Source organism: Rhinolophus sinicus, linkage group LG03 (assembly GCF_036562045.2).
Source record: "Rhinolophus sinicus isolate RSC01 linkage group LG03, ASM3656204v1, whole genome shotgun sequence".
NCBI classification, from domain to species: domain Eukaryota; kingdom Metazoa; phylum Chordata; class Mammalia; order Chiroptera; family Rhinolophidae; genus Rhinolophus; species Rhinolophus sinicus.
In genome coordinates this window covers 52,277,492-52,302,935 of record NC_133753.1, presented here as the reverse complement: position 1 = coordinate 52,302,935, position 25,444 = coordinate 52,277,492, and the positions used below count along the sequence as shown (strand labels likewise).

General features: G+C 35.4%; 1 protein-coding gene across 1 annotated transcript in view; it reads left to right on the top strand.

The window, feature by feature from the left end:
- Positions 1 to 24,776, top strand: part of LOC141570762 (uncharacterized) — a 128,807-nt gene extending 104,031 nt beyond the window's left edge. Inside the window, exons 5-6 of the mRNA XM_074329181.1 lie at positions 16,965 to 17,038; positions 24,716 to 24,776. The gene's annotated coding sequence lies outside the window, so the exon portion shown is untranslated. The remainder of the gene's footprint in view (positions 1 to 16,964; positions 17,039 to 24,715) is intronic.
- The last annotated feature ends 668 nt before the right edge of the window (positions 24,777 to 25,444 follow it).

Below are 25,444 nucleotides of genomic sequence, written 5' to 3'. Positions count from 1 at the left end.
TTCCCTTATTGTTTCTCATAAAAATATTACAAAGTTTTCAACATTTTTATAGTTTCTGCTTTAAACAGTCATGCACTTTAAAGAAAATAGAGGAAAAATAGTAATCTGTCAAAAATAGTCATATTTGCCATTTTTGTTTTCTCTCTCTTTTTTTGGGGGGGAGGGGATACAAATTTTATCTAGTGTCATTTTTCTTCAGCATGAAAACTTTAGTTAGTATATCTTGTAATTCAGATCTCTAGGCAATTATTCTGACACGACTTACTTTTTCTCTTAGAAATTTAAAGATGTCATTCCATTGTCTCTGGACTCCATTGTTTCTTTTGAGAAGTCAGCCTTTATTTATTTATGTAATTTGTCTTTGTGTTTGCATTTCAATATTTTGATGATTGTGTGTATTGGTGAGGTTGTTGAGTTCAATGGATCTGCAAGTCAAGTTGATGTTTTTCATTGATTTGGGGAAAATTTTGCAAATTTTCTACCTCCTTTTCCCTCTCATCTACTTCTAGAGAATTTTAGACCATTTAATATTGTCTAACACAGGGGTGTCCAAACTTTTTTCAACGTTTTTCACCAAGGGCCATATGCGGTAAAATACACAAACAGCTGGGCCACTCACTCGAGGTGAAGTATGTATTGCCTCACCTGGTTTATTTAAGTAAACTAAATATATTTTTGGAATTTGCTGCGGGCTAATTAAAAATGGATTGCGGGCCGCAGTTGGCCCACGGGCTGCAGTTTGGACACCCCTGCTCTAACAGGTAACTAACTATTCAGGCTCTATTCTTTTTTTCCAGTACTTTTTCTACTCCATGTTGAATAATTTTTTGTTGATCCATGTTCAGTTTCACTTACAACTTTTTCTGACTCTTCATTTTTAAGCCTATTTAGTGAATTTTTTTATTTCAGATATTATAATTTTAAATTCTAGAATTTCCATTTTCAAATACTTTTTTTCTGTTGAGTCTCCATCTGTTCATTCATTTTGATCATCTTTTTAAAAAGTCTTTGAATATTTATAATAGCTGCTTTAAACTCCTTTTTTGCTTATTCCAACATCTGTGTCTTCTTGAGATATGTTTGTATGGAGTGTTTTTCCTAGGCTATAGGTCACAGTTTTATTTCTCCACACATCTATTAATTTTTATCCATATTGGAAAATGTGTAAGATACATTATAGAAGTTTTATTTTTTTCTTTTGCAGTTTTGTTTTTGCTTTGGTAAGTAGTTACATTATTGGTCAATTATCCTGAGGCTTGGTTTTATGCTTTGTTAAGGCAGGTCTGTGGAAAGCTCAAATTATTTACCAAATCCCTCTAATTAGCTTCATCTGTGGTACCCAGCAGTGAAATCTATGCTCAGTTATTTCAGCCTTCCAGCCGTTGATTTGAGTGGGTTCCTTCTATTCTTCCCCACATTTATGTTGTTTAGAGTTCAGCCAAAGATTTGAAGGGAGTTTAAATGTAAACTTTTAGACTTTCCCCAACTGTGGCAGTTTCTTTCCTTTTTGTGTTTCCTCTCCTTACTTTGCGGCCACACTGACATGTGCAAATTGTAATTTCTGGTTCTTTAAGCAGAGAAAGCAGTGGCTCTCTGCTTGTTCACCCACCACATGCAATGCTGACTGGGGAGTGTCCTCATTGGGCAAACCATATATGAGGTATGATAAAAAATACAGTGAATGTATAAATTAAAAAATATATATTACAATACAGACACATTGCCATTAATCCCCTTCAAAATACTCCCCTGGCTTCGAACACACTTATCCCATCATTCTTGCCACTTTCTGAAGCAGTTCTGGAAGTCCTCTTTCGTTAAGTATCTTTAGGTGTGCTGTTGTGGCTGCCTCTATGTCGTGAATTGATTCAAAACATTTTCCTTTCATGGTCATTTTGACTTTGGGGAAGAGCCAGAAGTCACACGGTACCATATCTGGTGAGTAAGGTGGATGAGGACATACCATAATGTTTTTATTTGACAGAAATTGCCATGTACCAGAAGTGATGTGACACGGAACCTTTCTGTTGTGATCACAAAATACGGTGAATGCTGCTGCTGAGTGCCATCCAATGGAAAGGCAGGGATCTTTAATTTGGGGAGTGGTGTGTCAAACCTTAGTAACAGTGTGTGACAAGTTTCAACTTGTTCGGTGCAGTCAGTCAAGTGTGAATTATGGTTGAGAGAAGGTGTGTTTTAAAGTGTGCCATAAATCATCCTCTATCATGACAATGCACCGTGTCACACATCGCTTCTGGTATATGGCAATTTCTGTCAAATAGAAACATTATGGTGTGTCCTCATCCAACTTACTCACCAGGTCTGACATCATGCGTCTTCTAGCTCTTCCCCAAAGTCAAAATGATTCGGGGCATCGAGGCAGCCACGACAGCACAAGTAAAACCACTTAGGAAAGAGGACTTCCAGAACTGCTTCAGAAAGTGGCAAGGACAATGGGATAAGTGTGTTCAAAGCAAGGGGGAGTATTTTGAAAGGGATTAATGTCAATGTATCTTTTACTGTAATAATTTTTAAAAATTATTTAAACATTTACTGTATTGTTTGATCACATCTCGTAGATTGGGATCTTAGTCAGCGTGTGTGGTTTTGTTTTTTCCCTGATCAGATCCTCTCCAGTTTTGGCCTACTTTTGTTTACTCTGCCTTGCCTTTAAATGGTTGTTTTTAAATCTTTTGTCCACAGTTTATAATTGTTATTTTCAATTCAATAACCCCAGGAAAATGGTCACTGAACATTTGGTTGCACTTTCTTCATCCTGTAATGATTCCCTCCTCCTTCTTCCTAGTCACTCTCTACCCAAGAAACCACCAGTTTATTTTTATCACTATGATTTTTTCTGTTTTAGATCAATATATAAATGAAATCAATGTTTTATCTCTGATTTCTTTCACTAAGCATAATGTTTGTGAGCTTTATGCATGTTGTTGCATATACCTTTAGTCCATTTTTTGTTTTGCTGAACAGTATTAAATGAGTGAGCCACAGTTTATCCATTTTTTTAATTGATGGTCACCTGGATTTTTTTCTAGTTTTAGCTATTATAAATACTGTTCTTAATATTCATGTAATAAACTCTGTGGGTGTATATTTTTATCACTTTTCTTGAGTAAGTAGCTAGGATAGTATTGTTGTACCATTGGGTATATGTATTTTTGTCTTTTAAGAAACTGTCAGTTTTCCATAATGTACTATTTTACATGTTTTACACATTTTTTTTACATGTTTTACTTACACATTACATAGGCAATATGTAAGATTTTAGGTGCAGATCTTATTTTTATGTCAAGATTACATTCTGGTATAAGTAGAAGTCATTTTTAATGTATGTTTTTAATTTCTGGTAAATAATTTTGATAAATAGTCCTCTATTTTTAAGCTAAAAATACTCTGAATTAGAGATTTCAAGAATAATATACTTTATTTACATAGGCAAAAATCTAACTTTCTCAGCTAGTTTTAACAGCTCTAAAAGTTGGTTGCTGTGGCAGCTTATTGGTGTAATCATTCATCTTTATAAGTTGTAGATACTTTTAAATGATTAAAAATTGTTTTTTTTACAATTTAGACACTAATTATAAGAGTTGAAAAACAAAAAATCTGTCCATGGCAGTAGTTTTTGCTTTTCTGTTACTGTAATGATTTTACAGGAGTGTGAACAAGGGAGTGGTAGTTCATTCCAGTAGAGCATTGTGCTGGTGTCAGGGCTTTCAGCCGAGTGTCTTCTTGGTGTAGATCCTTTCATTCTGTGCCTTGGTCATCAGCTGTGTCTTTTATGAAGACTTCTTGCAAACTGATGCTGTTCACCAGTGGGACGGGGAGAGTAAGTATAAGCAGATAAGTGAAAAGCTACAGCTGCTGCTAGAAAATCTGTCCTTACATTAAGTAACAATCTCATTTTGTATAGAAAAACTTTTGTTTACCTTCAGCCGGGTATTCAGTACTGTAGGTGATACAGGGTAAGAGCTGATCTTTGTTCTGAAATTATTTGAGACCACATGTTGGATGGTGTTCACTTAAGAATAGTATAACTTCTACGGTGTGTGACATAGATTCATAAATATGATACAAGTATTAAAGAGAAGCTAGTAAGGCTTAGGGAGGTTGGGCATGTTGTACATCAGAGGTAGAATTTATAGTAAGCATTAAACCATTAAGACTTAATTAAAAACAAACAAATGAAGAAACAAAAACTCATAGACACTGTCAATAGTTTAGTGATTACCAGAGGGTAAGGGGAGGGGGATGATAGATGAGGGTAAGGGGGATCAAATATATGGTGATGGAAAGAGAACTGACTCTGGATGGTGAACATACAATGTGATATATAAAGATGATGTATTACAGAATTGTACACCTGAAACCTATGTAACTTTACTAACAATTGCCACCCTAATAAACTATATATAAAAAAAGAATTAACTGTCAAGGAGATATAAGTGCTAAGAGGGATAATTAGAGCAGTGAAAAGTATACGAATGGTGCTGTGTGCGATGAGTATGCCTCATGGTTACAGTTGAGAGTTTGAATGATAAGACACTGAACAACAGCTCCGTGAAAGCAGGTTCTCTGTGTCTTCTGCATCTCTGTATTACCAGTGCTTAGAATCCTCCCTACACCGTGGCAGTATGTATGCCATAGTAGGAAATTGGTGTTTTGACTGTTAGGGTTTGGAAAGGAGAGGCAATTATAACTGGGTTTTCAAAGGCTTTAAACATAGGAGGGACAAAACCTAGCATAATTGGCAGTAAATATTCATAGAACAGATGAGTAAGTATTCCATTTCAGGTTGAAGAATTTGGGATTTTATTGGTCGTGGGAACTGGACGTGTTTACTTTTTAAATCTATGGGTAATGTATTTTGAAGGATTGTTTTAGGAAGATTATATTGGCAGGATATTGCAAGCAAGTGAAGTATTATGAAATAATGTTTTAAGAAGATTCAGAGAGACTCTAGCAAAAGAATCTTAGTAGGATATCATGAAAGCCCAGAGTAAAAAGTTGGCAGTGGGAATGAAAGCTGCCTCAGCATATGTATTCATAAGGAACACTCAGTATGGGGCTAGTGGAGGGACAAGAGAAGGAATAATTAAAGATGATGCCAGTTTACCAGTCTAGTCAACCTGGACCATTATATATTGTAGTACTTACTACCCTTAGTATTAGAAATAATAGTAAGAGTACAAAGGCCTATGGGGAAGAAATGAAGGCTATGTGAAGAGTTTGGTTTTAGATATGATAGGTTTTAGGTGATGGCAGGAGCACCAAATGAAAGCTTCCAGCAGAAATTTGTTGATTTAAGACCAAAATACAGAACTCAGCTTAAACCTGGGAATGTGCATTTCAAAATTGATAATTCAGAGGTGACAGTCAAAATCATAAAACTGCACAAGCAATCCAAGGGGTAGAGCATAAAACAAGAAGGACACGGGATAAAGAGCAGATACTTTTAGTTGTTTTACACAGAAGGGGAAGTGATAATAGAGGCCCAAAGGTTAATGTCAGCAAATCTTAGAGAGGCAAGGTGGTTGGTTAACAGGATTGAATGCCGTAGAGCACCAAAGAGGTGAACAAAATACAGCCTGTGGTCCATCAGCTATTTTTGTAAATAAAGTTTTATTAGAACACAACTACTCTTTATTTGTGCACATATCGCCCGCCTATCGCTGCCTTTGTGCTACAGTAGTAGAGTTGAATAGTTGGTAAGGAGAGCGTATGGCCCACAAAGCCTAGAATATTTACTGTCTGGTCATTTACAGGAGAAGTTTACTGACCTCTGCTATAGAGATCTTAGAAATGAAAACCAAGAGGGAACCTTTCTATTTTATGATTGGGATAACCGTTGATGACCTGAAAGTTCAGTTTTGTCCTGTAAACATATGTTTACTGAGAGCCTTTTGTGTGCCCCCATTTGGTGTTTGCTGGTGTGGTGTAGGAAGAGGCTAGGTACTATGTAGCAAGAGATTTATTAACGAGTGAGTGAATAAATTGTAAAGAGTGACGGTGGTCAATTTAAATTTTTGTTTTATAGAGAAATGAGTGATACTTTGAAGAGAGAGGAAGAGATTTTTAAATATAAGGAAAATATGAAGGAAACATTTTTAAGGAGCTCCTCTGGGAGAGTCCGTGTGTGTTGCCATTACAGGAATTAATGGTCTAAGACTTGAACACGGAGTACATGGGCCTCATTACAGGAAATGAATAGAATTGTTTGTGGAATTAAGTTAAGAATAGTAATTGCTCACACAGCTGTTTTTAAATAGCAAATTGTGTTAGGTAATCAGCAAAAATCCATTAAAATGTACTTGATAGTTATGCAGATGCTGCTTTACTGGTACTGACTTATGATCCTAATGGGTACTATAAAAACAAACAAACAAACAAAAAACCTTTGTATGCAGTTTTCACAGTGGTAGGGTCCTGTATGTTTTTTGTTTAATGTGCAAGTACAATTGTAGTGTTTCCATCTTACTTTTCCCACCACCAAACCCAAATATAATTGTCTTGTTCAAGAAGAGCATCAGCGTGAACTTGATGAGCTACAGAGCAATGAGGTGTGTTGTCATTGAAAGAAGTGGAATCTATTTCATTGTTTCTCTGTCTTCCGCCCTAGACAAAAATGGCATGTTTTATTGTATGTTTCGATTTAGATCTACTAATTTATTTTCTGTTTTTTTTTCTGTCTGTACTTTGTTCTACTGTACTTCTGTTCTTTTGGATTTGACTATTTCTTAGGACTCCATTTTAATTTATGAGTTGGCTTTTTAGCAATGCCTCTCTAAGGATATTAAATACATAATTAACTTCTCACAGTTTATTTAGAGTTAATATTGTGCCACCTCACATAAAATGCAGAAATCTTGTAACCTTATAGATCCATTTATCCCCCATCCTGCCTTCTTTATGCTGTTACACGTATTACATCTAAATACCTTGTAACTCCTATGAGAGAATGTTATAATTTTTTACATAAATAACTTGTAAAGAACTTAAAAGGAAATAACAATCTTTCATATTTACGATTTCTGATGCTCTTCTTTCCTTCCTCAAGATCCAAGAGTTTCTCTCTGATAACATTTCTTTCAACTTGAAGAACTTCTTTTAGTATATAGCTGCAGTTCTTTTGGCAACAAATTCTTCATTTTCTTTTACTTGAAAACGTATTTCACCTCCATTCTTAAAGGATATTTTTATTCTGGTAACCCTCTTGGCCTCCTGCAACCACCCACCCCCACCCCATATTTTAAAGATGTGTTTCCACATCTGCTGACATCCATAGTTTCTGAAGACAAATCTGCAATATTTTGAACTGTTGTTCCTCTGTATGTAATGTTTCTCTTTTTTTGTTTACTTTCAAGGTTTTCTCTGTATTTTTGGTTGTCAGAAGTTTGACTCTGATGTGCCGAGGTGTGGTTTTCTTTACATGTATCCTGTTTGGGTTCACTGAGTGTTTTTCATTGGTAAATTTATGTGTGTCACCACTTTTACGAATTTTTTGGCCATTATTTCTTCAAATATTTTTTCTACCCTATTCTCTTTGTTCTCTCATTATGCCTGTCTTAGACTTTTTAATATCTATCCTACGTCTCTAGGGTATTGTTCATTCTCTTTTAATCAAATTGAATTATTTCTTTGATCTGTCATCATATTCACTCACTCTTTTCCTTTGTCATCTCCATTCTTAATCCATTCAAGAATTTTTTTAAATTTCAGATACTTTAATTTCTAAAACTTCATTTCTTATGTTTTTTTCCTCTGTGAGATTTTCAGTGTTTCATGCGTTATGAGTATATATCCTTCAGTTCATTGAACATAGTTACATATCTGCTTTAATGTCCTTGTCTGAAAACCTCAATATCTGGGTCATCTTGAGGCCGCTCCTGATTATCTTTTCTTTTATGATTTGGTCACATTTCATTATCAAGGAATTTTGGATTGTATCACAGATATTGTGAATGTCGTTTGTGTAAATTTTGGTTTCTTTCATGTTTCTCCAAAGAGTTTTGATTTCTTTGTTTCAGTGAGCAATTAATTAATTGGGTTAGATTCAAAGTGAAAACTCTCTCTTGCCTGGGGATGGCAGCTGCTCAAATCTCGATTTGATTCTTTTGGCCTCAGCTGCAAACGGCCTTGGGCCTGCCCTATGAATGTGTGTGCTCCGGGGTTCAGCCGAAGACTTGGGTAGAGATATACCAAAAAGTTGGGAATCCACTTTTCTATGTCTCTCCTTTTTTGGCTTTCTGTCCTCACTTTCTAGTGACTATGGTTGTCCTGGCTCTGTCCTCTTTTTCTTCAAGTCAGAAAGACAGTGGGTGTTCTATTTGAATTTTAGTTCCTGCACGCTATGGCTGCTGCTTGCCTGCAAGATAAAGCTTTAAGAATGGGAAACTCACGTGTGCTGATTCCTAAAAGCTATCTAAAAAGAGTAACTCATTTCGGTGTTTTCTTCTAAGTTTATGTTTCCTACCTAAATCAGCCTGGTTTTGTTCACTCTCTAGAGCCTTTAGGTAGCTATTTTATATTTACACGCCCCCCCCCCCCCAGAATTTATAGTAGCTGTCTGTAGGAGCTTTAGTGCATTATATTGGAAGCTGAGCTCACTAGATCAGTTTTGAGATTTCCTCCAACATACTTGCTATCTGCTTTGATAAAGAATGTTCCCTTTAAAAATAATAATTATTGGATTTCTTCCGTTTTAACCCATCTTTAGTTACTAAATTTTTATGACAGAGTGTCATGTGAATACCTTAATTTTATATGTCCTTAACCAGTTAATTAACCTTTTACTGCAGAATACAGTACTTCTGTTAGGTGCCAGAAGAACATAGAGATGAACAAGACATGTTCCCTATTATAACATTTTATTGATAGGATATATATGGAAACAACTATAGTGTTCAAGATAAAAATAAGTGCAAATTAGACTCTGAAGAAATGTGATTAGAGTTAGTTGGTGGAGAACACTTCTCAGAGGAGAGGGCATTTGATCTTAGGATGATGCGAAATTAGAAATTCAATAGGTAGGGGAAAAGATGAGGATGGATATTCTAGGGCTAGGAAACAATAATAAGAGTAGAATATAAAAATGTGACAAGTCTCGGTGTGCTTGGAGACTGATGAATGTCTTGATGAGGCTGGAGCATTGAGTTTTTGGTAAGTACTGCAGCTGAAAAGGTAAATTGAGGCACCTTGTAGAGTATCGTGCACAGGAATGTGAATGTTATTCCTGAAGCAGCAGAGGATCACATTTGAGTAGTGAATGGCTGTGATCCAACTTGTGTTTATGGCAAGATACATGTGTGGGCAATGGTAACTACGGATTGGAATAGGAACATAATAGAAGAATAAGCAATACGCAGGACCTTAACCAGAGCACTGTATATGTGAAGGGAACAAATGGGATAGTTACTCAAAATATTGTTCAGGTAGAAAATTAATATGATGTAACTGATTAAGGGAAATAGGAGAAAAGAGTGTTACCAAATTCAAGAGAATCATTACATTTCTAACCACATTTGTAAATATCCCAACATCATGCTGAGTATATGAAACTTGTTGGAACATTTTTGAGTTAAAATTCCTTTCCTAGCAGTGTATTTTACACTGTACTATAGTGAATACAAAGTGATTTTTCATAGGACATGGGATGAGGTAATTTCAGAGTCATGGTATTTAAGGTTTGTGTGTGATGTAGCCACCAAGCCTAGTGATGATTTAGTTTTCTCTAAAACTTTTAAATAATTTTTGCTCTTTGGAGGTTGTTACTTTTCTAATTCACAGAGTTATTTACAGTCTTAACTGCTTCTCACTGGAGTTTTCAAAATACTATTCAGTTATTTAGAATATTGGTTTTGATTATCGTGTAAAGAGAAATGATAAGCTAATAAATAGGGAACCAGTTTCAGCTTCACTTTTATTAAACTGATTGTATCATTTCTGCTTTTATACATTCATTTCTTCCACAAATATTTGTTGATACTTTCTGTGTGTCTGGCACTGTTTTATGCATCAAACATAACAGTGAACAAAACAGACTACATTCTTTTTTTTTTTCATTAAGCTTTCAATGTATTGGGGAAAGATAGACAGCAAACATCCTCCCATAAGGTGACATTTGAACAGAGACCTGATGGAAATTAAGGGAAGAGACCATTCAGATGGGGACGGGGGAGCATTTTATGAAGAGACAAAAGCAAGTAGAAAAGCCCTGAAGAGGAGCATACTTGGTGTGTTTGAGCAAAAGGGGGGGGGGGGGCGCTATGTTGTTGAGATAGAGTGATCCAAGAGAAAGAATAGTAGGAGATGAAGTGAGAGAGGTGGGAGGCAGAACCTGTAAAACATTGTAGACTAGTGGATTTAATTCTGAATGCAATGGGAAGCCATCGGTAGATTTTGAGGGTAAGATGCTCATGATTTGTGTTGTCATTCTAGTTCCTATGTAGAGAATACAGTCTGTAGGATGACAGTAAAAAGGAGTCCTTTTAGGAGACAATTGCAGTAATAATATAGGTCAGAGATGATGGTGGCGGGAACTGAAATGATCATGTTAAAAATAGGGAGTCATCAGTCAGATTTGGGAAATGTTTATAAGGTAAATGCAATTGGATGGTACCACTGAGAGCCTGAGTAGTGAGATTTTTTTATTGAGGCTCATGCAGCGTCAGAGAGGTATCAAGCCTTTTTGAAAAGAGTTGACTGTCTTTGTGCTTCCATGGAAGAAAACAACCGGTAATGGTTTTTAAGCGCAGGGCTTTGGTATTTAGATTGGAAAGGAATGTTGTAGTTGCTTCTCAGGTGCAGTGGGAAGACTTTCCTTGTTTCCAGAAACTTGACAGCTAGTTTAGAGGTTTGGAGATAGCGCTAGAGCTTTGTCAGGGTTAGAATGTCTCTTCAAATAGTCAGCGCAAAACCTCAGTAGACTGAGTTACTAGACAGTTCCAAGGTGGTACAAAATACCTGCTTGCCCTCTGGGAGCTTAGTTTCAATCCATGGCCATCAGCCCATTTCTTTTTCTTAAAGAGGTAGACTTATCACTTCCTTTTGACCGTCTCTAACTCTTCCATTGAATCACTGGAATATCCTTTTTAATTGTATCTTTACAGGACATTTTTATAGAGAGTGATGTGTCTAATAACAATAACATAGTAAAATCACTGTGTTTGAAAGTTATTTTCGAAGTTATTTTCTTGAAATTAGCCATGTGTTTACTACCTTATTCTAGTGTACTTTGGCACTAGGAAGAATATTCCTACTTGTAAATCAGGGGTGTCCAAACTGTGGCCCGCAATCCATTTTTAATTGGCCCGCAGCAAATTCCAAAAATATATTTAGTTTACTTAAATAAACCAGGTGAGGAAATATGTACTTCACCTCAAGTGAGTGGCCCGGCTGTTTGTGTATTTTACCGCATATGGCCCTTGGTAAAAAACGTTGAAAACAGTTTGGACACCCCTGTTGTAAATCGTAGTTCGAAACAGTACCAAATAGCAATTGTGATTGAATTTTAAAAGATTACCTGAGAAGGCAAATCCTTCTCATCTTTTTATTGGTCTTATTTTCTTACATACTTTTTTATAAAAATAAAAAAAAATCAAATTTTTATTTAACATTTCATTGTACAGAATCTCAATTTTTCATGAGTAAATAAATCTTTTATAACCAATGTTACACTTCATATGAGGCAGCATGTCTTAACTTCTTTTAAATTCCCTTACAATTTTGGTATTCCCATAGCTCTTCTGTTTTGTTTGTCATTAATGTGTAGCAAAACTACAAAGGATTTGCCATTATATTCTAATTGACCTTATATCACAGTGAATTTTTAGAAAAACACAGTGTATATTTATTTCATGAGTATCTAAAATCTGAAAAACATAATAAAAATGGTGTTGGTGGGTTTTTAGGCGTATATTATTTTACAATTGATTGCAGCCTTTGAATCTTCTCTAAAGGAATATCATTACTCCATAAATAAAATTGAGTAAAGAAACTATTGAAGAGACACATTCATACCTTTGGTTATCTGACATAGCTATGGTATCTTCAATGAGACTTCTTTCATCAAATCATTTATTGAATTACCTTGTAGCAGATGTCTGTTCTGCAAGGTATATTATCTTTCCTTTATTTATAACAGTGTTAGGATGTGATATTTTTACAGTGCTACCGATGGCTGTGTGTGTGTGTGTGCGCACGCGCGCGCAAGGGACATAGAGCGAGCGAGACAGAGAGAGACAGAGAGCAAGAGAGAGAGCGACAGACAGAGAGAAAAAGCGCGCGCATATACAAACCCCTGTGCTCTCACTCCCAACTTTATATATGTCCCTTTTTTATAGAGATAGATTTGGGCATGATGTCCAAGCAGAGTGGCTGTATTGACTTGTTTTTTTTTTTACCAGCTTTGCTGCCAGAATATCCTAACTGCTCTTTTCTCCATTCTTTGTATCGTCCCCCTTCCTCCTTTCATCCCTTCTCAGCTCACTACTGCTTAAAACATTTTCCCAATTCCAGACCTATTTCTCGCTTTACGCTAGTCTTGGCCTAGGGTGGCAGTCTTTGGTGATAGGTCTGGTAGTGGCAAGTAGGAGAAGAAACTGGTCTGCAGCTTTGCTCCTTATTCACCCCTTTTATCTCCAGGCAGGTCTTGTCTGAGCCTCACCAAACCTTGAGTAATGCGTTATGTACACAAACTCTGTGCTGTTGGGGCCCACATGGGGAAAAAACAACAACAGGTCTTGAGAGTATATAAAACTCATTCCCCCCACCCCCTAAAAAAATCTGTTTCCAGTTGTTGCTAGTGGTTTAAAACCTAGCGAAGTCTATAGGACTCTGTGCTTAGAGAATGAAAGAAGGAATGGGATAGACACTGTGAGAGAACTTTTTGATTGATTCAAGGAAGAGAATGCTTTTGGTCAAAATCAAAAGATGGTGTTAGTGGAGAGGAAGCAGGTAGACTAATATCTGAGTTCTTCATAGAAAAGAGAGTAATGCTAGATGTTGAACTTTACCAAGAAGTTTACTTGGTCCTCCAAAAGTCTTGCTCTTTGATACCTCAAAAACTTGGTTTCCACCTTTATTCTTTCTCTAGAAATTAGTCCTTCTCCAGCCTCTTAGAGAACTGCCTATATCTGTAGCAGTAATCAATGATTTGCTTTTCTATTCAGTTACTTTTCTATTAAAATGTTTTACAAATGAGGTAGCAGATCGTTTCATTGAATTTACAAGCCAGTTTTCAGATATAAGATCGAAAATTTAATGTTCCTTTTTTACTAGAAAATATTAAATAAAAATAGTATGTCTTTTAAAATGGGACATGTAGAATCAAAATATGTATTGGACTTTTTCTAATTGGTTCTGGTCAGAAAAGCAGGTACTTAAGAGACTGGGTATATAAAAGTTAAAACAAAAAAGATCATTTTAATACCTGTATTAGTTAAATTATTCATTAACTCTTTTAATCTTGTTGAGTAGAAATAGAATTATTATTGGAAAGTTAAGCAAGTCTCAAAGTGTTTCTACCACTTAATTATTAGTAATCTCTCTTTTACATCTACCATTTTTTAATCTGTCAGTTGAGGAACTAGCTTCTCTCAAATTGTTGAACTGGCAGGCATAGACTAGAAACGGGAAGGAAATAAAATATATGGCAGTGATGGTTTAGACATATCTTAATAACAGTGTTTTTCCCTCAATCACTGTATTGCAACTGTGATGTATTTTCTTATTGATTGTTTTTCAGATTTTGGTCAATTTGTATAATTTCTGTATTAAGTTTATTTTCTATGTGTAATGTCTTTTTTCCTGCTTACCTTAATCTTATGGCTGAAGCTTTGGAAAGTTTATTATTCCTGTCATATTTCTATGTTTGTATAGCCATTGTCTTCAGCAGAAAGGAGTCATTGATGCCTAAAGATGACTCTTGCCTTTGTCAGTGCCAGCCACAACCTTCTATTCAGAGTCTGGATATGTTAACAATAAAACTATAGAACTCTGAGTTTCAGACCTAGCCACATCCTTCTAATTCTATAATGTGCTTTGAGCCCTGTGCTATGTCCGGTATTATTGGTATGGAGTACTCTTTAGCTGGCCACATTGGTGGCTTAATTACCAATGTATTTAACTCATTTTGCTCTTCCGTCATGCTGTGGAAGTAATTAGTGTCACTTGATGAGAATTGAGTATGTATTTTCACAGAATTTCATGTATCTCTTTTAAATTTTGTCTGAGATGTTTTCTGTAGCAGGCACCCATATTTTCTATATTTTTTTTTTTACAAATGTACTTAAAATAACACATAGGCCTCATTTATTAATTATTTGGTATAAGACTGTTCAGTCCTAAAACAAATAAATTATGGTCTGATTTATTTCATTAGGATAGGATCATCAAAATAAATTTCCATTGTATGTTACGGATGTTCAATGAAAATATGATTTTCCCCATGCCCCTCAGCCCCATCATTCTACTTTCTGTCTCTATGAATTTGACTCCTCTAGGCACCTCATATAAAGTGGAATCATACAGTATTTGTCTTTTTGTGACAGGTTTGTTTTGCTTAACGTAATGTCCTCAGTTATATCCATGTTTTTGCATGTGATTAATTTCCTTCCTTTTTAAGGATGAATAATATTTCACTGTGTGTATATACCACATTTAGTTTATCCATTAATCCTTCAATAGATAACTTGAGTTGCTTTCACCTTTTAGGTATTGTAAATAATGCTGCTACTGTTGCTGGGAAATGGGTTCTTGTTCTTGTCACAGGACGGAATTCAAGGGCGCACCAAATAAGCCAAGCAAACAGTGGATTTAGTAAAAGAAATACGATACTACACTCCCAAGATGGTGGGAGTGGGCAGGCCAGGAGAGGATCAACTTCTCTGAAAAACAAAGGGGCTTAGGAATTTATTACCCTCAAAATGAGGGTACAAAATTTCAAAATTTAGTGGTGGTGTTGTAGGCATTCCCAGGGTGGTCTTCACGACCACTCCTTCCCATGGGGAGGTGGGATTCTCTTGTCCTTACTTGGTTCTAGTCAGAACTGTCACAGTGGCACGGGGTAGAGATTTTCCCTGTCCACAATGCTAATAATGTTTATCATCCAATATAATTAGCTAAAGTTACCTTGAGGAACAAGATGGAGTCCTGGGTCTGCTATTGGCCACCAAAATCTAATTCTTGCTGGTCTGGTAGCTGCACCTTTTCTTAAGAATGATCTCATCTTCTTTCCTTTGTATCCCTTTTTTTCCTCCTCCCTTTCCTACCCACTCTCTTCCAGCGGCCCTATTCTTTTTGCCTACAGTAACACCATAAACATGGGTTTACAAATATTTGAGAACCTGCTTTCAGTAGCCAATTTACAAACACTTTTCATAAAATTATTTGAAGTTTCATAAGTAGTTTTACATTAATGGATTTTATAGTTTAATAATAGCTTTTGTCTTGGATTGGGTCTCATAAGAATCTTACCTGCCCTTCTGTAGTGTTGATTGTGAGGAAAATGCTTGGAAAATAGCCCACAGGTAACTAGTGATACTGGAGAGATAGTAACAAAGTGTGTTTTTATAAGATACTCCTCAAACTTGTATAATCTTTCTTAAATATAGAAATTTAATACGAATTTGAATAAGAATGAACAAAACATTTTGTGTTTTACAAATCTCTGTGTTTTCAAAGCTTTGAGTTCACTTGAGATTGTGCCTGGAATGTGGTCTGTAGTAGGTACCCATTGTTTCTCTACATTGTATTAATCGCTTAATAAAGGAAGTACAGATTCATTAAAAGAATAAATTGGTGTCCTACTAACTGAATTAGTAATTAGTTGATTTTACTTTGGAAACAAACTTCCCTTTCCATGCTTTTTGTCCCTGATCCCTTCAATTGATAATTCTGTCTCTGAAAGAGCCTTGGGAATGGTGGCTAGTTGTTGGAAATTTGGGGCATTTAACTTCTACACATCACATTCTCATCTAAATAACAGAGGATTTAAAGGAACTTTTTGAAGAAAAAGTGGTTCTAAACTTACCTAGTAGAACGTTGTGTTTGCAACATCTAGAGTTTTCTCATGCAAGACTGAAACAAAAAAGTCAACTATTTGTATTTCATCATAGAAAGAAGCTCAGAAGGGGTTGGGAAAGTGTATTCTGTTAGGAGTCAAGGATGAAAAAGACTGGTCCTCAAAACAGAAAGTGGAGAAATGGATGGATTAAGAGATCTCCAACTTTTTCAGATTTTTCTAGAGACTGATTAGAAGGTGAAAATAGAGCCAGAGCTTCAGGAGGTACATTAAAGAGCGCAATGAATTGTTTTGTTGTTAATGGTTACTGGTCCTTTCTCACTTTGAGTTTTCCTTTGCAACTTTCATAAGAGTGGATCTACTTATTTGGATTCAGATTTTAGAGGAGATTTTACTAGGATGAGTTATCGTGTCATTTGGATTAATTTTGATATTTGATTGGTTTAATTAGTTTAATGTCTTTAGTTAAGAATATCTAATCAGTGCTCTGATAGAAACCAGTTTTATTAACTTGGGCAGTTTGACTTGCTTCATTTTCTGAGGCTTATCCATATGGGCTGAATTCTTCATATTTTCATGTAGGCAGTACTAAAGTACAGGAAGCTCTAGGGTTCATCTACTCTTAGAAATAGTAATGAATGGGGATAGAGATGGAGAAACATAGATTATGCCATATTCTAAAGTCACCAAAGATATATTTTGTTTCTGAAATTCTGCAATGTATATAGAGCATTCTATGAAGCAGTGATGACGATATTCTGAAGTAACTTTTCTACAGGTTTCTGAGACAAGGATTGATATGCAGCCAGTTCCATGCACATGCATCTGCCACTTGCTGAATTGTACTTTTTGCCAAAGCATAACAACAATAACAAAAAATCCATCATAGTACCCATTTGAATTCATATCTTTCACTTTCTTCTTTCCATAGGTATTGATGAACGAGGAAGTACAACATCTTGGGGAACAAGTGGTCAGCCGAGCCCCTCTTACGACTCCTCTAGAGTAAGTTTTCTCCTTAACCATTGATTAAAGCCATAAAGATAATTTGACAAATAAGTAAATTCTTTCATATATGAACTCTATTTCTTAAGAGAAATGAAGATTATGTATGTTCGTTGGAATATAGTAGAATACCCAGTACCTTCATAGTAGATTCAGTTATTTCCATTAACTGTCATACATTGAGAGTTTATTTAATCTCCTACAATGAAGGGAAAATTCTTGGTGTTGTTTGCACATCTGGACTACCTACAATATTCTTTACTAAAATTAGAAGATCTTCACTACGTATTTTCCATACATAGCCATTTTTCTTTGCGTATAGTGTATTGGTTTTGAGAGATGGCACTGGCTATCACAGTACCAGCTTCCAGTCTCCCCTCTTCCATTCTTGCTCCAGTCGTCATCAGCTGTTTATATATCAGGGACTGTATAGCTCTGTCACTTGGAAGCATATCAAGACAGACATAACAGATGATATTTCTTGGTTGGCACTTAAGAGAAGATGGGACCAACCCAACGTACTACACAGTGAAAGGTTAAAAAGTTAGAGCCTTTTCCAACAATAAACAAACAAAAATCCCCAAAACTTAAAAAAATGAGACTTGAGAGATTGCAAATTAGACCAAAGAATTGGCAATAAAATTAAACCCTGTGCTTCCAGATGCCCCAATAAATTGGTGAGGTTAAGAGATACCTTTTCCAAAAGGTCATACTTTGAATGATTAATGAGCTATTTATTTCTCTCAGAATTAACCAAGAGAAGAGAGACAAGCATAAAATTTATGGGTACTTAACCCTAGAAGCAAATTGGCTTAAGTGGAAGGAAAACTCAATATGTGTTTGAAGTTCATAGTCTTCCTAAGGGTTGCACTGTTTTGCATTGAAATGCTGAGTTAAAGTTCTTATTAAAGTGTGTGGGTTTTGCTATTATATTTGGCTGTAGCCTATGTTTAATTTATTTTAAATACGTTGGTAAGAACTAGGGTAGTCATTTGGAATCCAAAAAGATATAGAGAGTGACTGTTAAAGTTTTAGTGTTTCTTTTCCGGAGTCAGTGCTAAGAAAGCTGAGTTATAGTGTAAAAAGCCCTGACTGCCCTGGGTATCACAAGACTTGGATTTATTACTGACTCCCCTGTGAACTTGACATTTAATCGTGGATACCTTATTTTATTTTGGGGGTAGTTCAACTGGTTTGTGTCCAAATTTCCTTCCATCCTTAAAAGTTTTTGATTCTTTGAATAATATTATGAATAGGAAAGGTAGGTTTCCTGTTTAGATTTTGAAATAGGGATTTTATATATAGTGGAGAACACAATACTATTCATTACTACTGGATTTTTGTTTTCAGAGGATTGAGTTAGTGTGTGATAATATGTTATTTTTTAAAGTGCATTAAATGGTATCTTTGTACCTTATGTTTACTTCCCTTTCAAGCTTTCAATTTTTTTCTACTTGAATACTAACTAGAATTTTAGGAGAAGAGAACATAATAATGTATCCAAACATTTACACGTATCATGATCCTGAAATGAAGTTTGCCTCTTAGAGATAGATTCAAAGCAATACTTGATTTTCTTTTTGCTATTTGATCTATAGGTCAAATGTGAAATGCCATTTTTCATTCTTTATTTGTTTGAGTGTATATTGTGTGCAGTGAAAAGTTAAATTGACTTTATGGTAAACTAGTTTTCTATTTTAAAAAACAAGATTAATCTTTAGAGATTCCCAGTTTGCTGAGAAATCTGATAGACTGGTGATTTAATGCTACTCTTCTTTAATTTTGTTCCCATTGAAATCCTCTCTTCGACTGACTTTCCTCTTCTATCCTAGTCATGATTTTGAACTTAAAATGGTTTAGTGAGCTAGTTAAGAAATTAGGTTTTATTTACAATTTCAAACCATTTATTTCTCCCCTGAACTAATCTCACCAGCACAGACATTTATAGGTATCTTTGAAATCCTCAGCACTTTTTAATATTATCAACTTTTTGGGTTGTATTACTAAGCACCTTTACCATCTTGACGATTTTTTTCATAATCTAAGTATAAATGGATATAATTTTGTTAATATTCTCAGTTGACTGAGTACTTCCTTTCCCTGAGTATTTTAATAAATTCAGAAATAAATAATGATGTTGGCTAAAAACCAGTTTGGCACATTGTAGTAAAATTATTAATAAGTCAGTTTAAACTTTCATGAAATTGCAGATACTTTTGTAGAAAGTATATGAATGATATTTATTTAGACTTTACCATATTGTATAAATAATACATTTCTATCACAGCAAATTTATCATTTCAAAAATAATTTGTTTTCACATTAATAATAGAAAAATCTTTGTGAAGTTTGAATACAGTAGGCCACAATAAAAGATATTTGAAAACTGCAAAGTGAGTAGTTTGGTGGAGGTATAAAACACATGCTTTTAATTTACATGGATTCAACTCTCTGAGTTGCTATTCTCCTCCCTCCCTGCCCTCACTCAAAACTGTAAGGGAGAAAGAATAATCTTTTGCAGTATTGTAAAACCATATTTGGCACATGAACTATTAATACTGTATATTACGATATGTTTTACTTTATAAGATTGGCTACACAAAATCATATAAGTTGAACTTTTTAACAGCTTTTCCAGGAGAATTTTTGCTGTGTATACTTTTTGCCTAATAGCTTCTCACTTTATATCTAATCCAATGAAAATACCATTTTTCTCTATAAACTTGATGCATAAGGGAGTTTCACCGAAGTTTTGTGGTTAAGAGGTCACAAACTTCTCAGCATTTTATTTAGTCTTATACCTGTTCTCTTAGAAGTAGGACAAGTCACTCCAGCAGAGCTCCTGTCTGGTGTTTCTGCCCCGTTTTTCTCAAATCCGCCAGAAAGTAGCCTCTGTTGGTTGGATTTCTGGTTATGAGCACATCATTCAGTGCAGAGTTTTTGTTAGGCAGACACAGAAATAAACACTGTACCTAATAGTGGTTATAGAAGAAATGGATAGCAGTGTTAGGAGATGTGGAGATGACACAGAACATGTTTGAGACACTCAGAGGGAAGTAACAGTATTTGTGATGTGTGCCTCACACTTCTCTACCTTTGTTGGAGTCCTGGTTTCTGTACTGTTACCATACTGCCCACCTGCGCAGGACAGAAACACACACATGAACAAATAACAACATCATCGTGCTGTGAATATCACTTCCAATTTCAGAAATATGTGAAAGTGGTGATCGAGTTAAATCACCAGAGATTGAAAGGAGCGATTAAAATCTCAGATAGTTTAGACATGCGCAAGAGGTATTGTTAATGAGTTTGTCCCGTCCTTCTCTTATTTTTCATCTTTCCTTGCAAGTGAATATTTTCTATATTTGGCATTGTATTAGGCATAAAGGCCAAAGAATATCATAATTTTTCTTATTTATTGCAGTGTTAATGACTTATTATTCCAGTTTTAGAGTTTTTGTCCTCTTTAGAAGGCAGTGGTCAGGGCGCAGACTCTGGAGCCAGGCTGTCTGGGTGTGAATCCCAGCTCTGCCCCTTACTACCTATGTGATTCTGGACAAGTTTCTTAAATTCTCTGTATCTCAGGTTTTTCATGTGTGAAATGGGGATAATAATGACTACTTTATAAGCTTGTTGTGAGGATTACTTGAGATAGTATACAAGTGTGTAAAGTGCTTAGACCAGTGTCTCGTACATTGTGAGTGCTGTGTAAGTATTGGGTTTAGTCCTATGTATACCTACATTCCTCAATTAAATCTACATGTAACAAACAAACTTAAATGAATGAGTGTATTTGCAAATGTGCTGCATTCTAAGTGTAATGAATAAGAATTATTTGCTGTTTCAGTGATGCTTAATATACTTTTACTTCTTTTAGATGTGTAAAGGACATAAATAAAATCTATATCCTTTCCCCTTCAATTGTCTGTTTTTCTTTCTTGGGAAAGCAGAAGTCTTCTGACAAACTTTGATATAAAAGTTTTAGTCTGTCTAGTACAATGCTTTATACATAATGGATAATCTATGTGTGTTTACTGAGTAGAATTAAATCAGGGAAGAATCATGAGATTTACTAGATTGTGTTTGTTGATCAGGGAGGAAAGAAACAAAGCTCACTCAAGATGGAGAAGCTTCAAGTAGATGGTGGTGGCATTAATGGCAATAGGCCTTTCTTCTATGCCTCCAAATTATTGTCCTCATTGATGACACTATTAGTGAAGCATTTTAAGATCACAGCCTCTGGACAGTTGTACTCTGTGACCTTGGACAAGTTACTTAACCACTTTGTGCCTCATGTTGCTCTTCTCTAAAATTATGATAATTTTACACATGTCTTACAGGGTTTTTGTTAAGGTGAAATGTAATAATGAAGTTATGAAGTATTTCATTTATTAATACAATAAAGGAAAGCTGCTATTAATATTACTATTATTAATACCATTATTATCTCCAAATATCTAATACTTCATTGTGCATTGTAATGGACATATTTCCTTGTGTACAAAATCTGTTTTTGAAATGTCTGATCGTTTTAGTTCAGGGAAATTCCACGGGGCTGTGTCATCTTGGTTTTCCTGCCTCTTAGCTCTGCTATACAAGCTAGTAGGCCAAGCTTTAAGTACTGAGGTATCATTGGGGTTTGCAACCTGGGCCAGGGGTTATGAGGAGACTCACAGGAGAGAGGAGAAGTCTTCTTGTTGGCACTCTTTCCTAAGATAGAATTTTTCATTTCTTAATTTAAAAGGTAAATGAGCTAGCTCACCATCAGTGACCAGGAATTGGCATTTTAATCATGAACAGTTTTTAGGTTATATAAAATCTATTTGGTAGTTATTTTTGGAAAAGAAGTAACATTCAATTGACTAGAGTTTGCTTATTTTTTTAAATTGCTAATTTCTACCTTGGTTTTCCTTTTTCTTTGTAATATGGTTGCAGAATGAAACAGTAATGCCCATGTTGCTCTTTCTTCGCTCCCCATTTTGCAGTATCATAGAATTTTCAAAACTAGAAGGTATGTTAGTTATGTACATTAGTCCTTTTATTTCATAGATGAGGGAGCTAAGACTTAGAGAGTTTGAAATTTGGCTAAGTTGTGATGGGTTCTTTTTGATACAAAATACACATGAGATTTGGCTGGATAGTTAGTACCTAATTAGAAACAAATTCTGACCTAGAACTCAGATACTCGAATTCTATGCTGGTAATTTTTAACCTCCTTATGTTAGTATTTCCCAACTCAAAGAAGAACTGTCTTAAATTTTCTGCCATATACTGAAGGAATGGCAAAAGAGAGAGGAGAAAGGTAAAAGAGAAGAGGATCTGCAATTGATATTCCAAAGGAGGATATGGGGCATGATATGATTTTTTTCTTTTTTTAAATTTCTGAGCAAGTTTAGTGTATTGTGAGGCTGAATAGCATAGAATTTAAGAGTCTGTATACTGAAATCAGGCTGTCAGGGTGCTGCTTTCTGGCACTCCTCCTTAGCTGTATGACTCTGGGCACATTGCTTCTCTTTGCCTCAAATTTTCTTTCTTTTCCTTTTTTCATAGAATGGGGTTGGGTACTAATTATAACTACCTTACTGATGTCTCAGACTGAGTCCTTTTAGTGGAGAAGGGGAAAACCAGTTAGTTATGTGGTAATGAGTTGGCTTTAAAATACTTGGTTTAGCTGCTATGTATGACTCAGCAAAAAATAATTTCAGGGACTTTTTATTAAGGGGTAAATAGTAGGTATGTTTTGAGGTTTTTCATTTTAATATACTATGACTTCTGCTACCTGTCCCAGTGAAAGTTATGTGAGGGTTTGGTTTATTTAAAAGACGCCAGCAGTGGTCATTTCTCAGACCAGTTGTCAGGAATACACATGGATAGCAGCCTGATAAACCAGGTAAGGTAGAAAGTGAAAATATGCGAGTACAAGGATTCAGGAGTTGCTCTAGTCTTCTAAGAGTCGTAGTCAAAGCCATAGATCAAGTACTTGGGTTAAGGGAAATAAAAGTAAAATAAAAATTTAACTTGAGTAAACATGTAGTTTTCAGTTTCTATGGAAACTACAAAGAGTCCGAAAGGTTATCTGGATGAGTTTAATGTTATTTCTGTAGGGACTCTGGACCATTTCTGCCAGATGTGGCTAAAGCGATCTTATAATTTTGCTCAGTGCTCTCTCCATTCTTAGCAGGTATTCAGTATCTTTCCATTCATGTGGAAGAGCTTGGCTAAAAGCCACTCTATAGTATGATGGATAGTGAGACAGTGTAATGGAGCCTTAGTTCCCCTGTATGGTATTTATAAAAACACACAGAGGTCATTCTGACCCTGAGCAGAGTTATACTGCCTGGGGTTTTGGGAGAACCTGTTGTGTAGTTCATTTACATTTTACAGTAGAAGCCTTGGGGATATCTAGGGGTAAAGACAACCTGTGGTTTTCTTCTCTCAGTGGAGCACAATGACATGAGAGCCAAGCCACCATTGTAAATAAGGGTGGTAACGCTGTCTGCCTGTTTTTAAGTAGTTTGTGGCTGACTGTGGTCCCCGAGTTTCAAGATGATGAGGTTTGTAAATGTAGTCAGTTTCTGAAATGTAAAACATGATTAAGTGTATATCTTAGAGTTCAGGAAATATGGTTAGAAATACAAGTCATATTTACCTAAAGAGTTATATAAATTTTAAAACTTTAGCTCTTTTACGGCAGCAAATAATTGCTGAATGAATTTCATTGATAACCATGGGATTACAGGAGTGGAAGAGATAATTTGGGGTGGTTAGGAAAAACTTAGTAGAAGAGGAAGTGTTTGAGTAGAATATTATATACAGTACAGACAGAATTTGTATGAATATGGTTCAAAGGAAGACAACTTCCTGGAAATGTGGGGTGATGGGACCACAGGTACAGGGGCCTTCAAATCACAAAACTCAGTAAATAGTAAATTAATTTGCTTTGTTGGTGAGTAGTGTGATAAGGCAGGTGACCTTTCTGAAGAAGAAATATAGTCTATCCTTTGGGAAGCAGAGAGCCAATTAAAATAGACTTTCACACAGGGAATGACACAAAGGGTTTTATAAAGACCAATATATTGTGGTACGAAGGATGGAACCAAAGTAAGAGAGTAAGAAGAAATAGGATGATCTGGTAGAATGTTGCTACACAGGCCGACTTGTAATGAAGTAAGACTTGGATTAAAATGGTAGGATCACAATCACAAAAATAATGGAAAGAGAGAGAGATCACAAAGGAAAACAAAACTGGCACACATGGTGACTGAGGAACATATAAAATCATATAGACTTACTCCCCGCACAGAATGACGACTCCTGAGTTAAACTCCGTGTATTTTATTTAGGCTTTGACAAGTTAGGCTTTGAACAGATTGTCTGATTTTGATAAATAGTTTTGCTGATTATAAATGGGGAAATCTAATTATGTGAATAAAAATTAAATAAAATAGTTTTTATTTTATTGTCCTCCATTTGTCAGCATTGGTGGGTAATAAAGTTTGGTGTTACTTTCCTTTAGCGTAGATATTTCCTTTCTTTAGATTGTTCATTGTTTGCTGTTGTTTTTATTTTTAAAGGGGAAGATGGTATAGGTTTTATAGCTACTAGGAGTTCAAATGAAATAATTAGAAAGGACACACAAATTTTGAAATAGTGTTTTATGCCTCTTGATCTCAGGTACAAAACACGAGATGAAGCAGTTAAATAGCAAAGCAAGACAGGAGGGACAGAAGTAAAGTAAGTGTTTTCTGTATATTGCATCTGTGTTCCCATTAATCTCTGTTTTGTTATGTAACTGCTCCTTCTGAATGTTCTGAATGTGAAGAAAACTATGGGTAAGAGAAGGGTGTATTCTAAAGTTAGGTTTAAATAAACCCATGAGGGAAATGTATTCAGAACAGCACCTGCCTATCAATTGTAATCTTCATGTTCTTGGATAAGAAAATAATTGGGTTAAGATGATATAAACTACTTTAAATCTCTTGCCAACAGATATTTAAAATGAGAGAAATCATATACCTATCAGATTGCCCGTTGCCATTTTAAGCCAGTCAAAATGGACTTTTTTTAGTCTAGCCATTCTCCCAGGGACAGTGCCTGTTGAGATTCTCTAACAGATCTTCTGGAAAGAGCCTTCATGTCAGTTTCTCACCTCTCTGTGAGTTTCACTTAACTTTGTATGCCTGTGAAATAGCAGCTTTATCAGAATTGATCTTTACAGTTCTTTTTAAAGTCTTCTCATTGTGTAGTCTTTAAAGTTAACCAGTGGAAGTCAAAACATAATAATCTTTGAATCTCTCTTATGTTCCTTTTTGTACTTGTTGAGGTCTTACTTTCTGATAGCTTTTTACTTATTTCCTATACATTTAGATATTTATTATTCATGTTAATATAATGGAGGATAGA